This window comes from Biomphalaria glabrata, chromosome 11 (genome assembly GCF_947242115.1).
Source record: "Biomphalaria glabrata chromosome 11, xgBioGlab47.1, whole genome shotgun sequence".
Lineage (NCBI taxonomy): Eukaryota > Metazoa > Mollusca > Gastropoda > Planorbidae > Biomphalaria > Biomphalaria glabrata.
The window spans coordinates 14643264-14659256 of NC_074721.1; the positions used below are offsets into that span (position 1 = coordinate 14643264).

The window sequence follows — 15993 nt, forward strand, 5'->3', positions numbered from 1 at the left end:
ACTGTTACTTTACACTAAGCCTTAACTCTACGGCTCGGTTCAATTTATTAAATTTGCTGAAGATACTGACACCCTTAGCTCAGGGGACGAAACTCGTTATCGATGTTTGATAGAAGACTTTACAAACTGGTGTATTGACAACTTTTTTGAACTGAAAGTTATAAAAACTAAAAAACTCATCATAGATTTCAGATGGTAACTAACTGGTTATTTTTTAAATTGATTCTTGTGTTGGCATGTAAAAGAAATAGCTGTGCTAAATTTCAACTTGCTCCAAGATTCTGTGTAGGAGAAATAACGTGTACAAACTTTTGACCAGAAGACAGAGTGAGTTGATAGAAGCTTTGTAATAAAAATGACACGCACAACACTGCCATGTTTAAATAAATTTTTGAAATAAAAATCAGCAAAGTTGGACACAAAATTTGAAGACAATTAACCTTCACCCGCTCCATTATAACTTGGACAAGTCGTCGCGAAGTGATCGACTTCTCTCTACCAAAACTAGGACCGTACGGAACAAAACCTCGTTTGTTCCTTAGTCTCAAACTGTATCGGCGCTACTAGTTCCCTAATGAACGTGAAAAAGATCATGACGTCTGTCTGTATTCACTCAATGTTGTGTCTGTTCTATTCTTTCTTCTTCTTCCTTCTCATTTTTCATGTCGGAGGGTTCAAATCAGTAATCCTATACCTGAGATGAAACTCGCAGTGGTTTCCAGATCAGGAAGTTCTCCGTATAGTTTTTCTTCTATAGGAGGGTTTTGGGGCCAGTCTTGTTCGGGCCTCTTGATATAGGCTAGTAGGCCTATGCAGCTTTGAAAGACATGGTTAGCATTCTCTGGTGATGTGTGTGAATGTTGTTATTGTTATTTGAGAAAAAAAGTAAAGTATTCTTTTCAGAACTTGCGATCAATAGGGCATATGATGTAAAGGTCATCTATTTCTGTCGTCCACGGTTAACGAGGGTAACATGTGGCCAGCACAACAAACAACCGCCTTTAACTTTCCCCAGCTAATGCCAGGTACCCATTAAAGCTGGGTGGACCCAAGGAAACCTAATAAGATCTAGAAATAAAAAGTCCAAGTCTTCATCAGGATTCGAATCCGGGAAAGAGTAATTGTAATCACATTTCCAATAAGGATCAATAAAGCAGTGTTAGTCTTGTTTGTTAGTGTTAGGAAAATTATATTCTATATCGGTTATCGTTCTTATGTTCACATGTGCTTGTAACTCGTCCGTAAGAATGTGTTCACGAAATGTATGTTGTGTAGTCATTCAGTGTATTAAAGCCATACTATGCAGACATGGTTCTCGACTCTCTTATCTTTATGTTCATAACAGTTAGTGTTAGTCATGTTACATTTTTGGCACCTTCCAACAGAAAGCCTTCATTCCCGACCACGAACTTTTAAGCCGACGCACTTTTTTTTTTTTTTTTTTTTGCATCCCCTTAAATTAAAAGGCTACTAATACACAATTGTAACCGAACCACCTGTTGCATCCTAGCATATCACTACACATATTTTTTTTTTACTCGTTAATTATAGCCTATAGAAATATTGGTAAATAATTTTAAATCATAGAAGCTTTGATTCACCCGGTACAGTTTGAAAGAACGAATATTACTATTCACAATTTAGTCCACTCTTTATACATTTTAAAATATTTTGTCTAGATCTAGAAACACACCTTAGCCTATATAGAATGATACATCAGCCCCCCCCCCTTTTTTTCACAAAAAAAAAGCCTATATGGCCCCGGGGGGGGGGGAGGTTTTGCCTGTTTCCTCATTATTTGGCTAGTCACTGGTGAGATCTAATTGAGCCCGAAATGTTATTCCAGCTGGGGCTAGTGTCATTGATCTTGCTTTTTTTTCTCTGACTCTTTTCTTCTGCCAGTGCTGCTCTCTAGTGTCGTCTGCAATTTGTGAGAACTCATCTCAATAGTTACTCTTATAGGCCTACTGAAAAATTTCGTATAATTCTAAATTGTCCAAAACAAAGTCTTTCTTAAAATAATTATGATATATTCATGTGGAATTACATAAAATCTGTAATCATGTTTGACTATTCGTTTTTAAAACGTCATGTTTTCATCTGGAAAGGGAGTTGGCGTTAGAGTGAAAACGATTAATCCTCGCTCTTTTTTATAATTTCTGCTAATAATTGCATTTGGCATTAAAGAATAGGGGTGGGGCGATTCGATATAAGAATTTAATTTATAGCATAAATAAATTATATTAGTGACAGATTTTTTTAAAATTTTTGTAAATAGTAAAATACAAAAAGAAAAAGTATTGGTTTGTCCGATGTGCGGAGAGCGATGGCTGCTGGGCAATGTGTGCATTGCACGCAGGCGGCCGAATTTAGCGGGTGGCCCAATCATTATTCCAAGGCTATTTTTTTTAAAATTATAGTTTAATAAAAAACAACAACAATTATTTAAATATTTTATATGAATTCTAATTCTCATTTTAAAACCTTTAAAGAAACGACATTCGCACATAAGAAGCTATTTTCGAAACTTTATTTAAATAAAAATAAAATTAGAGCGGCTAGCAAGGAATTCCCGTGGGTTTTTTTTATAGTCGCCCCCCCCCCGGGGGGGAGGGAGGTCGGCAGAGTTGGGGCGAGGGCAATCACCCCTCTCCCCCCCCCCCCCGGATCCGCCAGTGCGCCTTAGCCTTATGGTGGAAATGAGACTATGAGGAGGATGTAATCTATATAAATCTGGACTCGATCTGTCATGCCAACAATATAATCTAGAATAATCTAGATCTAGAGGCCATATAATATCGTTTGCAGATTTATAATAGATTTATAGATCTCTAGGCTTTCTTTTCTCCAGTGCTGGAGAACGGTAACGCAAAACCGTAAACATAGCAGGAGAATTTGTTTCACAATAAAGCAGGCATACCGTTTTCTTTCTATTTTTAGATATCGGAAAAAAAATGTTTCAAAACACTTGTTCACGTCCTTGACCTTGTCGCTTACTGAAACTGGAAAATTCTAGTTCGAAGCGGTTATTATTACTTTACATAGGCGTATTCAACTTGGGAATCTATTGGAAGCTATGCTATAACAACAAAAGTATAATTAAAAAGACTATTGGTGTAGAATATAGATCTACTCTGGGCATAGCAGTCTACCAATAACTTATTAATTTTCAAGTAGACCTGAGCATCATAAATTGTCTTATTGTTACTCTTACTCTTAGATTCTAGATGTAGATTAGATATTCATTCTATCTATTTCTAGGTCTCTAGGTCTATCACATCTGGATACTAGATCTAGAATCTAGATTATGAGATAGAATACATCAGTCTATTACTCTATAACTATAAGTCATAATAAGTCAATCTAGTTGACATGCTTGTTAATCAATATTATTATTAAATTCTGACTGTCATTGGCATTGGTTTTCCTGGCTGATTAAGACAACCCATTTTATGCTCTAATAACTAATTATTAATTACGAGTCTAAGCACTAGCCTATTCTAGACTATAGGATAGGGAAAGAAGGAGGATTTGTACAAATTTGCCCTAGCATATATAGACCTATATTCTATAGTATATGGAACATGGAGTGTGCCTTTATCTTTGTCTCTGAGTATTTTATTAGGTTTTATTTTTGAAGATTATGGTATATGTCCTAGCATTTATAGATCTATATTAAACATAGACATAGAGTGTGCCTTTATTTTTCTAGTATTTAATTAGGTTTTGTTTTTGAAGATTATATATAATTTAATTACTTTTAAGTCATCTATCCTGTAGATTTCTAAATTTAGTGATTTTACTGAAGTTGTTTCTCTAATCAAATGTGAATATTTGTTTGTTATGAATCTCCCTGCTCTTTTTTCTATGTTCTAGTTTCTTAATATTTTCTTTTTAAAAAACCCTTGATAGTTTTTTTATTCATACCTATAGGTATTTTGCATTTTTAGTCAGTGTTACTGGTTTACCATGAATAAATATAAGTTGTACGTATTTGTTTTCTAAGTTTTTTTGTTACCTTTATTACTCTTAATAACTGACATTTTCTGGGTGGAAAGACATGCTCCAATTTGATTTCCAGTTCTGTAATTCATCTGATTCTCTTTGTAAAATGTCTGTATTTTGTGCTGTTTTTATTGTTCGATATATTATGCAATCGTCTGCAAATAATCCGACTTATGTTCCTGAACTAATGCAATTTGGTAAATCGTTTGTAAATTAAAAATAGTAGTGGACCAAATACTGTTCCTTGAGGTACCTGAGTTAACTGTTATTGGTGTTGATTTAGAGCCATTTATTATTACAGTGTGTTCTCTCACTATCAGAAAATCCTGAATCCATTGATGTAATGAACCATCAATGCCAAAATATTTAAATTTTTTGAGCAAGTTATAGTGGTGAACTTTTATTAAAGCCTTGGAAAACTCTAATAAGATGGCATCTATTTGCTCATTATTATATAAACCTTTTAAAAAATCATCAATTAGTAAGTCCTATTAGTTGTGTTTCACACGATCTATATTTCCTAAAGCCATATATGTTGGAATGGAGTAAGGACATTATGTTTGTCTAAGTGGTTATGATGTTCCTACATATTATGTGTTCTAGGATTTTACTTGTGATGCTGGTTAGTGACACTGGTCTGTTTATTTCTGGAATGAAAAGAGCATATCATTAAATTTAATTAATTAATTAATTAAATCTACTTATAAATAATATTTCAGGAAGAAATACCAACACCAACAAGCCAGTGAAAGACAAACAAGGAAAGGATGCTGGATAGAAGAATAAATCGGCAGAACACTTTCAGGAAATTTTGAACCGACATCCTCCTAAATTGATTTTGGACATACCCCCAGCAACAGAAGTAATAAACACAGGTTCTCCTTCTAAAGTAGAGATCATCAAGGCCATCTAGGATGCAAAAAGTGGAAAGGCACCAGGCCCAGATAGTATACCAGTGGAGGCACTTAAAGCAGACCCCAAAACATCAGCTGAAATGCTACATCCTCTGCTATGCAACAGGCAAGAGAACCCAATCATGCTAAAGGTAGTGAACATCCTTGATACAGACCACTTCACTTATCTGGGAAGTAGAGTTAGTAAAGAGGGTGGAGCTGATGATGATATACTAATTCGGATCAATAAAGCTGGTCTTTTAACTCTTCAAGCAATCTGGTGCTCTAAGGTGCTATCTCTACATAACAAGATAGGAATTTTTATTACCTTAAGTCTGTCCTTCTATACAGTTCAGAAACTTGGAGAGTCACTAAAACAAATATGGAAAAGCTCCAGACCTTTGCCAACAGATGCCTATGCCAAATATTAGGAATTAGGTGGCCAGAAAATATACACTACTGTCAATTTGTGGTAGAGAACTTGACAAAAGCCAATAAACCAAGACCTCACAAAGCGAAAGTGGAGCTGGATAGGACACACCCTGTGAAAACCAGATACCAGTGTTTCAAGGCAGGCACTTGATTGGAATCCCCAAGGAAAGAGGAAAGTGGGCTGACCCTAGCAAACCTGGAAGAGGTCAGTCATCAGTGAAGTTTAGGATACTGGAATGACATGGGAGCATATGAAGAAAGCTGCTCAGAACCGAGTTTGGTGGAGAGTTGTGGTTGCGACCCTATGCTCCTCGGGGAGTGCACAGGATTAAGTAAGTTTTAAGTATAAATAATATTAATCATAATCATATGATTATCATATATTATGTTTTAGAATATAACATTTCATAATACATCCATAAATCTAGACTCTAGATCTATATTTAACATAGAAATCGAGTACCGGTATCATCATTTCTGTAGAGTGTAGTTTATCACATTTCATATGTAGATCTAGTTTTTTTCTAGAATTCTAGATTTAGTATGTTTATCAAGACTTTTTATAAACTAAATAGTATTTATATTTATCAAGATCTTTATATTTAAAAAAAAAATGTTTATGGAGCACTTGACGTTAAGCATGACTTGGAGTGTCAGTGAGTTACGGAATTTAGCAAAACATTCTCCTTTACAGAGATATCCGTAAACAGTTTCATATGTGATCTGTTCTTTTTCCCAAACTGTTTGATATTCATACACCAATGGCAGGCACATCTGTTTTCTCACCATTGTAATGAGCCTATGCTCAAGAAGATCACTCATGCCAACTCTTTGAGTTGATGGCTGGAGATTACTCTGCAAACAATGTCTCCCTTTAGAAGGGCTGTGCTCATCTCAAGCCAAAATTCCAGATGTCCAAGTGATAGGCTTTTGGGTCTGGGCCTGTGAGAGGTAGCATAAATTATCCAGCTGTTGATGACAGCAGTCTGGAGGACAAAGCGAAAAAGGTATCTCCACCTTTTGATTAATTAGACAGAAAAATTATTGTTTACTAATGTATGTGTACCCCTTTAGAGACAGGATTAGACAATATTTAAAAAACCCTACTTCAGGCACAGAGCCTTATAAAATATATATATAAATTACAGATTTTCCACTTGTGTTCCTAGATCAAATCCAGATATACAAATCTAGAAGAATAACTTATGTTATATACTTATTTTTTCGTCATAATCTTCTATTATGTCAAGAAGCTCCTTGGACTGAGAAAAAAACAGGATATTTAGGAATGACTTCTGGTTCTGATGTTGTTTTTAATTTCACAATTGAGACATTCATTTGCACAGCTTACTTTTAAGGCTAAGGCATTTAATCAAAAATAGTTTACCCTTGCAGCAAAGTAAAACTAATTTTCTGCTTTTTAACTCAAAATGGGTTAAATTTACTCTAAAATTACCTTAGCTGCACATAAATTTCTTTGCAATTACGGAATCATTCGGTGCATTTATAATGTTTGTAATGTCACTGAAAAACCCTGACAGCTCTCAAAATCTTTAGAATTATAATAACAATCAGATATAATTAATATCCAAATAAATTTGGCCTGCAGGTTGCATAATATAGTATACAGACTATAGTTAAGCACAAACTTTGGTTTCTTACTCCTTTTAATGCTTGAAATTACCTTTAATTTGCTATCTTTTCTCCTTTATTTCATCTAATAACTGTTTTACACTAATGCTACATCATAAGTAAAGTTCCCCTTTCAGACCTTGTGATGTATGGCAGATGATGTAAAGGTCATTTGTTTCTGTGGCCCATGGTTAACAAAGGTGTCATGTGGCCAGCACAATGACCAACCGCCTTTACTTTTCCCCAACCGTTGTCACTGTCAGGTACCCATTAGAGCTGAGTAGACTCAGAGGCGCCTAGAGATCCTGGAATTAAAAATCCCAGTCTTCACTAGGATTTGAACCAGAGACCCCCAATTTGGAAACCAAGTGCCTTACCACTCAGCCTCCATGCTACATCATGTTACAAGTAACCTAATACCACCACACTAAATTCTCACAATAGGTAAAATGAAAGCATTTCTGCAACTAGTTTTTTTTTTATTGTAAAATTGTAAAAGTTATAAAGTAAAAAAATTATTTCTTAATTATATATATTTATATTCACATTTAAGACCAAAAGAAAATCCACTATGGAAGACAGACGGTTAAAAAAAAATTAAATCGACCACAGCTGGGCAATGGTTATGTGGCAAAATATGGCACCAGCTTGGGCTGTGTAGCCGCAGGAAATACTGCAGTCCATAATCTTCAGGCTCAAAGATAAGCCTTATATACAGTGGTGTCTCTAGGGTGGGTGTCAACCAGTGCAGTAAGCTTGGGGTGTCACACACACACACACGGAAAAAAATCTCCCCCCCCCCCAAAAAAAAAAAACAACAACAAACCAACAGCTTTTGTTTATTTCTCTTTCTTTTTGTTGAACACTAAAACTGTAATTTAATTAATAAATTGGTTACACCTGAAAATGGTTTTTTATTCTATTTTAAAAGGTCGTCTTTGACATTTTATTAAAAGTTATTACATACATTAAAAATGTACAATTATAGAATGAGAAGCCTTGAGTTGAACATTTTTTCTATTAGAGATTATTTAAGAGCTCCTTAAGGAAAAGGTTTTTTAATTATACTAGTGTTTCTCAGCTGCTTCTGAAAAGGGAATTCAAGCACTGAACAGGTTTACATTATCCTGCAAAACACCGTTGATTAATGCCTTGTATATCAACAAAGGATGTTGATCGGTTTTGTAGCTTTAAAAAAAAGTTTTATAGCATCTCTCGGAATCACTCTGGAAAATAGCAAGAGAATTTAAGGTATCTCGCAACAATTTGTCCAGATTCAGCGACATGTCTAAAGCAAATCAAGCTGTCGTATCACAACAGACGGTGGAATTCCTCATAGTCGAGAAGGATATGAGATTAGGGTGTATTTTATCACCATTTCTCTTTCTTGTAGCCTTCGATGATGTCATAGAAAATACATTAAACAGGCTGCATTTGGGTTCCCATGGGGTAAACCAAACCGAGTTGGATTTTGCAGACGAAATAGTATTATTTTTTTAAATACAATTAAATGTATACACGAGATGACGAATAAAGATGCCCTCAAAGTTATGGTTGTCACCCGGTGCGGCCCGCACCACCCTAGTGACGCCACTGCTTTTATATATATTTATATATATACACACACATATATACATACATTATTGACTTCTTTTTGCTTTCCCTTGACTATGAGGGTAAACCCGGTAAAGGTTGGAGATTCATAATACTGATAGTAGTAGACCTAGTAAAAAAAAAAAGCATCGTGCTTTGGCTTTGCCTTTGGCGGACACTAGGCCTATATATATTATATGTAATCATATGAAATTTTGTATGGGAAATGTAGGGCTTTGGTATAAAATAAAATTTTAAAAAGGCGATTGGTTTAGAATCTAAATATTGCGAATCTAAATTGCAGATGTTGCTTATATATATATAACTTAAAAGAAAAAAATAAAACGTCCTATACGACTATAGACCCCATCCATGCGTTAGAAACTCATGAGAAATAACGCTCCCTGCCAAACGCGCAACATTGTTATAAACTTGTAATCTATTCACTAAACGCGATCATTTTTGTTCTACCCTCCGCTAAGATCTTGCTGTTTGTGTCTACGCCTATGGAAGCGACATGATTGTAAATTTCCAAAGACTACGTGGCATGAGTCATGGCAACTGCGTCCTGTTTTTCTTTGTTGACGTGATTCTAAAAATATATTTGAGGCTCTGTTGAGAATTTCAGACTTTATTCTTTAAATATTTTTTTTTAAATATACATATCTTTATATATTTTTTATACAATGAAATAAATTAACTTTCTAAAAAAATAGCGATAAGAAGATACATTACAAAATAGTTATTAAAAATCAGTTGAATTTCTTTAATAATTCTTTCAGAGCCTCAAAATCGTTTTCGTGACGTCGAAATTCAGAAATTATGCTGATAGGCGAAACGTCTAGAAAACGTGGGCACTATATAAAGACTTGCGCGCACTCGTCGTCGTTATATTCCATTCTAATCGCTACAGCAACGTCCGATTTCAACTAGCTGTTAGATATTAGTCTCAGAAGCTAATAGTGTTTTAGAGATGTTTTCTAATTTGTCAAGTTCTTTACTCATAAATTGTTACATTATTGTCGGCAGTTTTTATTCTAGATCTAGATTTAAGTCTGTCGCTTATTTCAATACATGAGACTGAGACCTTATACTACAGTTTATACTGAAAATGTGAGCGTATCAGTATCAAACTATCTATAATTATAATAGACTAGATCTACTAAAGATCTTAACATGAATTTGGTATGGCAAGTTAGTCTATATAGTAGGCTATATGCAAAATATGCATCAGGCTTAGGTCAATCAGTAGACCTGAAATATATGGTAGTCCGCTGGAGAAAGAAAATCCAGATTATATGGTAGATCTAGCAGAATCTAGCTACATCTACGTTTCGCTATAGTTTAAGTTTAAGATATAGTCTTTAACTATAATTTAGAGCCTAGGCCTAGGTAGATTCTAGAAGTAGATCTAGATAGTGAATTGAAAGAATAGATCTAGATCTAGTATTAGTAATTAGAATGACATAGCCCAGACTCAGAAGACGCGCAGTTTGGCGAAAAGGTAAGTTTTTTTTTCTTATTGTAGACTAAAAAATGAATTTTTTTTTCTTTGCCATCTGCATTTAAAAATTTAAGGAATTAAAGCTTTGATAGAGCTTATCAGTATCTGTTAAGTAATATATAAAATATGATCTAGGTTTACTATTGAAAGGCCTATAATAGACGTAGATCTATATTCTATATAGATCTTTTTTATGACGTTTTTTTCCCTTCTAGATCTAATTATCTGATCTAGATCTTATTTGACTTTATTTTTTACTTGGTCTACATAAAAAGAAAAAATACAATAATTTAGCCATACACATAACACACTGGTTCAAGATCTAGCTACTAAGATTGAGATCTCTGAAATCTGTAATAAAATTATTATAAATTAATATTATAGGTTGATCTACATTTTTCTTATATTATAGATCAACATCTTGCCAGTTTGTACAACAGCTCATAGTTATTTTAAAAAAAATACAAATAGGCCTACAGAACTGTTTAAGGCAACACACAATGACTTTATTTTTGTTCTTAATATTTTCAAAGTTATCCTCTCTTCATAATTTCAGAAATTAGGTATGTTCTTGATCTGCTAGACCTATCTCAAAGTGCTTATAATAAGCAAAAGCCAGTTATGACTTGCCACAACCAGTACACCAGCACCTTGCTAACCATATTGATAGTCAGGAATGGGTTCACTTTTTATGATAAGGTGGTTATTCCCTCAAAGTTACATTACCCTACTTGTTCGTTGTGTAATTAGATTCTATTTTTATCCATATATTTTTTTTCTTAATCTATATTCACTTGTTTAATCAAAAACTAAATTAGTAAATTGTTAGTAGCTTCCTAAATTTCAATAATTTATCATTGAAATAATATCAAGACAGTAGTGCCTTTCAGGTTTTAAACCTGACAAAAATAAAAAATATTAAACCAATGAATGTCATGATTCTTAAAATGTTTGGAAAAAAAAAAAGTCACTGCTGTCTTAATCATTTTTTTTTTACTGGCATAAAAGTAAAATTTTGCTATATTCTTCCTCCCTTGCTGGGCATACAGGTTATATCACGATGTTAATGAGATACCGCGTCAACATACTCTGCGCTACTTAGTGTGGCTGCTTGCCACGCATAGCAAGTGCTTTGAATAGATGCACTTGACAGTCGCCTATTATAACGAGTTGATCCAGTTAGAAGTTTGCAGTGGTTAGGACAGTTCTACGTTAGCGTTGTATCCACAAAATATAGTATGCACACACATCATATCTCCAGGGAAGGCTAAAGAAGAGAGCAGTTGTTTGTTTGGAATATGAACTGTATACATGGACATGTGATAAGTGATGTATTACATTAAATGAAAGACCTCTAGTTTTGTACAATTATAATCCTATTTTAATCTGTTAAAATCTATCTTGTGATTGTTTCTGACATCTTTTACTCCACTTTGGCTTGCATGTCCTATTGAAGACTAGTTGTCTTTTTATTTTGATAAAAGTGAATTAAATAAGGAATTATTCTATATCTTTTCTCAAGTCCATTGTATTTGTTTTGTGGTTTATAGAAAAAAGCTATTTGTTTCCATCATCAAAATATTTAAGGCTAAATGCTATCAATGGTCATTATTGAAGTCTATATTAAAACAAATTGACATTAACAAACATTAGCAATTTGTTAGTACAGTAAAACATTAGATGTGTCATTAAATAGCCTGAGAGTAATTTCTGTGGTAAAAATACTGTAAGTAGCAAAGCTACAGTATTTTAAGAATTATTTTAAGAATTATTTTCGAGCATTAACCCCTAAAATGATGGGGTCTGTTAAATTAAAAATTCTGATTTTAAGGTTTGATTATGATGTACAAGATATAAATCAACATCAGATAAAACAAAAACTCTAAGGAAAATCATCTAAAATGATTTAGTCTGCTAAAATTCTCAGTTCTTTAAGTCTTTTTGATGTAATTTAAGTGTCTTCATTGCTCAGTTCTTGATAATTTAACTTTGACATCTAAAAATATACAATTTCATCACTTCCTGATTCATTAGCTCCAGGCACAATATTTTACTGGCAACAACAAAGTAAATCATAAATGTATAATTACATTTTAATTTAAAAACAAACAAATAAAGTAATATTGATTGATAATAATGCTTCTAAAATAATTTATACAGTTAAGCATTTGTTATTTGTACCTGATTTAAAGATTCTGTATTAAGAAAATACCTGGCACCAAAAATGAGTAAATACACTAAATGATAAAATTCAAACATTGCAATTAATTTGAAATAACACAATTTAGTAGTGATAAAAAAAATTCAGTACCAAACTATTATAAAAAAAAAAGCTCATAAACATGGTAAAGATGCTGGTGATATTTCAAGACAATTAAGCAGTGGAAACTAATAAAACAAAAGAAGCAGCAAGATACTGTATACATCCACTAAGTCATTGCCTGAAAGATGGTTGTGGTTAGAGCAGTTAAGGCTTCATACCGATACCCTAAAGCGGCCAACTGATCCTTTTCTCAGGTTTGAAAACTTTGTGCTATTTTTCTCTAGTTCTTCTGTAATAAAATCTATATTCATGTAGCATCTCTGATATAGCTCTTAAGTCTCAATTGTTTAGGTGTAGCGTATTTTGTGCCTAAAACATATCTTTTCAGCTCTTAATGTTGACAGAGAAACAAGCGCAGCCCTCTTTGCTCTTCTTGGTTTTGCTGATGTCTTTATTATAACTAAGGGAGAAAAAGCTGAGGAGTGAATTGTGTAAGGTGGTGTTTAAAAACTATTTAAGATTTACAAATTCTAAATATTTAGAGTAGCCTTTTTAAAATGTGACTTGCGATTATTATTTTTTTTAGTGAAACATGCTCTTATAACACTAAATTCCACAGATGTTCGTATAAATTCTCATCAGAGTTCTTCTGAGAATAATTTGCGCCTATTGTTACAAGTTCACAAGTGCTTTAAAGATGTTACAGTTGGCTTAAGCTGTTATCTTTGCAGGCGACATGTTTAAGAATTTTTGTTGCTTAATGTTTCAATTCTTGTACACATTTTTTCAGGTCCTAATTTTGTTAGCCTCTCAGGTCAAAAATGTCTTACTCAATGTCTCATATGCATATTCTCATACATCTTTCTTTATTTGCTGCATCATCATAGGGATGAATGAAAACTTCACTTTTTTTCTTGCCTCTAGCAAAGCATTGTTATTGCTCTAAATATTTGTTCTCCATATAAAATAACTTAGTGTAGAAAAACCAATAAAGTACCTCCTTCAAGTAATATAACCATCAATTACTTGTTTTAGATTGTTATCTTCGTTCATCATCAAATTGTGTAGCTATCGAAATTTACCTTTGATTTTACGTTACAGGTACAGTAAAAGTTTCCTAAAAAATGAATTGTATGTTTTAGTAAAGTAATACTGGTACTTGATAGTCATGCAAATGGTAACTTTTTTATAGTGCATTTTGCATTTGATGGCATTTTTCATTTGACTGTTTTTGTCATCCTTGTAATTTAGTATTAAATGAAAATATGAAATACTGGTATTTAATATTTATTTATTCATATTTAATAACATTAGGGTAACCATTTAACTACTTGGCTTATTCAGTTGACATTGTTTGAAGTACGGCATCTCTGAACCTAGAAAATATACAAACATGGTTTTTAATTCATACCGGTAATTAAAATATCAACTTTAATAATGTGCCTTTTCAGTCCAATGTCCTACAGATCTCAATGTTTTGTTATGTGTCTCAATTACAGCTTTCTTAACTTCCTTTTTTCTGCAAATGTTATATTACATAACATGTTTCCATATAACCTTCACTTGGTATATCATATATGTCAAACAATGTTAGTGCCTGCAGATTTCAAAATTCTTGAGATAGATATGGTACATGTACATGTATTGTGAGACAAAAAGATATTTATTCAGTTTCTTACATTTTAATTTTTTACTCATATCTCTGATGGGAACCTGACATTGGTCATGGAAAAGTAATGGCAATTGGTTGTTGTGCTGGCCAAATGAAACCCTTGATAACCGTGGGCCACAGAAGCAGATGACCTTTACATAATCTGCCTTATAGATTGCAAAGTCTGAAAAGGGTACTTTACTCTTTGTATACTCAGCTACTAGCCAAAATAGCTTATTTGCTTTGAATACAGTAATATATTCTTCCTCCTTCTCCCTTTCCCAAAAGAAAAATGAAAAGTATAAACATGCATAAGTCATGTGTATATATTATGCTTCCCTTGAATGTCTGTTTTACGTAATTCCATGTCTTACATTCTACTTATGCCTTACTGCTACAATCTTTTTGATATTGGCTTGTATATGTTAACTGAAATGCATAGTAGTCGCTGGCACTGATAGTACATACTATCACTCTCTCAGATTTAATTCCTCACCCTTTATCTAATTAATGCAAATCGATTGTTTTCTAGAAAATAAGCATATAAATTTTCCCACGCACACATAATGGGATATGAATAATAGTTGACTCTCCTGTTGGTCAGCTGATGGTGTGACATAATACACATGACACTTACTGCTAAGTCAGTTCAATAACAATGTCTCCAATCTAATTACTTCTGAACTATGTGTATTCAGATCAGTTAAATTAGAACTTAACTCAGCGTTCTAAACACTTTTCTGCTAGTTGTATCTATATTGAAGACAGAAATATATTTTTGGTGAGAACATAGTTTTGCGCTCCAGATTTCTCTATTATTTCAATACTTGTCTGTTAGCATTAAAATATACACTACTGGTACTAATATGACTTACTAGGACTAATGTAATATCGGTATCGGTAATTATTTACTCTGCCATTTTTTTTAGCTATAGTTATAGATTATGGATTAGGAAAAGTATACAAAAAACTTAATTGGACTAAGTTAAGGTTACATATATTCCCTGCTAGGTTTATTCAGATGAAATAGTTTATTAAAAATAAACCTCAGTCCTAACTTACCTATGCCATCCAGATAATCCTCCGCTAGTTGTATTCAGATCAAGATATTCCTCTGATAAGAACATTCAGATCAATAAAAATTAGTCACAACATACTTATGTGCTCCAGATACTCCCATGCTAGATGTATGAATAACATAACTCTGTGCTCCAGATAGTTCCCACTAGGTGTATTCATAAATAAGTTAAATTGAAACATTCTGCTGTACTCTACCCGCTAGGTTCTGAAAACATATCGCTGTACTCTAGACACTCACCGCTGAGTGTATTCAGATCGGTAACCTTTGTCTAACATATCTAAATACATCTGCACTCTAGATACTTCTCTACTAGGTGTATTTTGTTCACATAGTTAATTTAGAACATAAGTCTGCACTCCAGATATTTGTTCGTTAGCTGTGTCCATATTAATTAGGACAGAAAACTACCAAATTTCTTTTGAATTTTCCCATTTGTTTTAGTGACAACATACCTTTGCGTCCTAGATATTTCTCCGTTAGGTCAATGCCTTAAAATGGTCTGCGAGAATTAAAATAAATATGCCATACTGGTAACATGTATGATGACATCCTATAACTTGTAATGACAAAACATACCTCTTAATTCAGTCGTAACTTTTTTGTACGGTATTAAAGAAGGTGAAAAAACTGTTAATATAAGGAATATTGTTGCATTGTATAGGTCTTTATATATTTTTATTTTGTTAGTGTATTTATTTTTTAGGCGTTCTTATCATTTAAAATGGAAAAAACACCTGCTAGTAAAATGATATACTTCTGACAAAGCACAAATTGTGTACAAACCTTTGCTTAATGTATGGTACTTCACAAAAATAATATATGAATGGTCTGTTTTTATTTTCACAAATAATATATTGATCATGAAAAGGTTTCTGCATAAGTAATAAATAGATGAAATTGAAAAGGTGTATACCTTTGCGTCCCCACTGATTTGGTACT

General features: G+C 33.2%; 1 long non-coding RNA gene across 1 annotated transcript; it reads left to right on the plus strand.

Moving 5' to 3' along the window:
* The first annotated feature begins 9433 nt into the window (after positions 1-9433).
* LOC106054832 (uncharacterized) lies at positions 9434-11567 on the plus strand. The gene is made up of 3 exons (XR_001215463.2): positions 9434-10059; positions 10616-10758; positions 11109-11567. It is a non-coding gene; the product is annotated as an uncharacterized LOC106054832 (long non-coding RNA).
* Positions 11568-15993: the final 4426 nt, after the last annotated feature.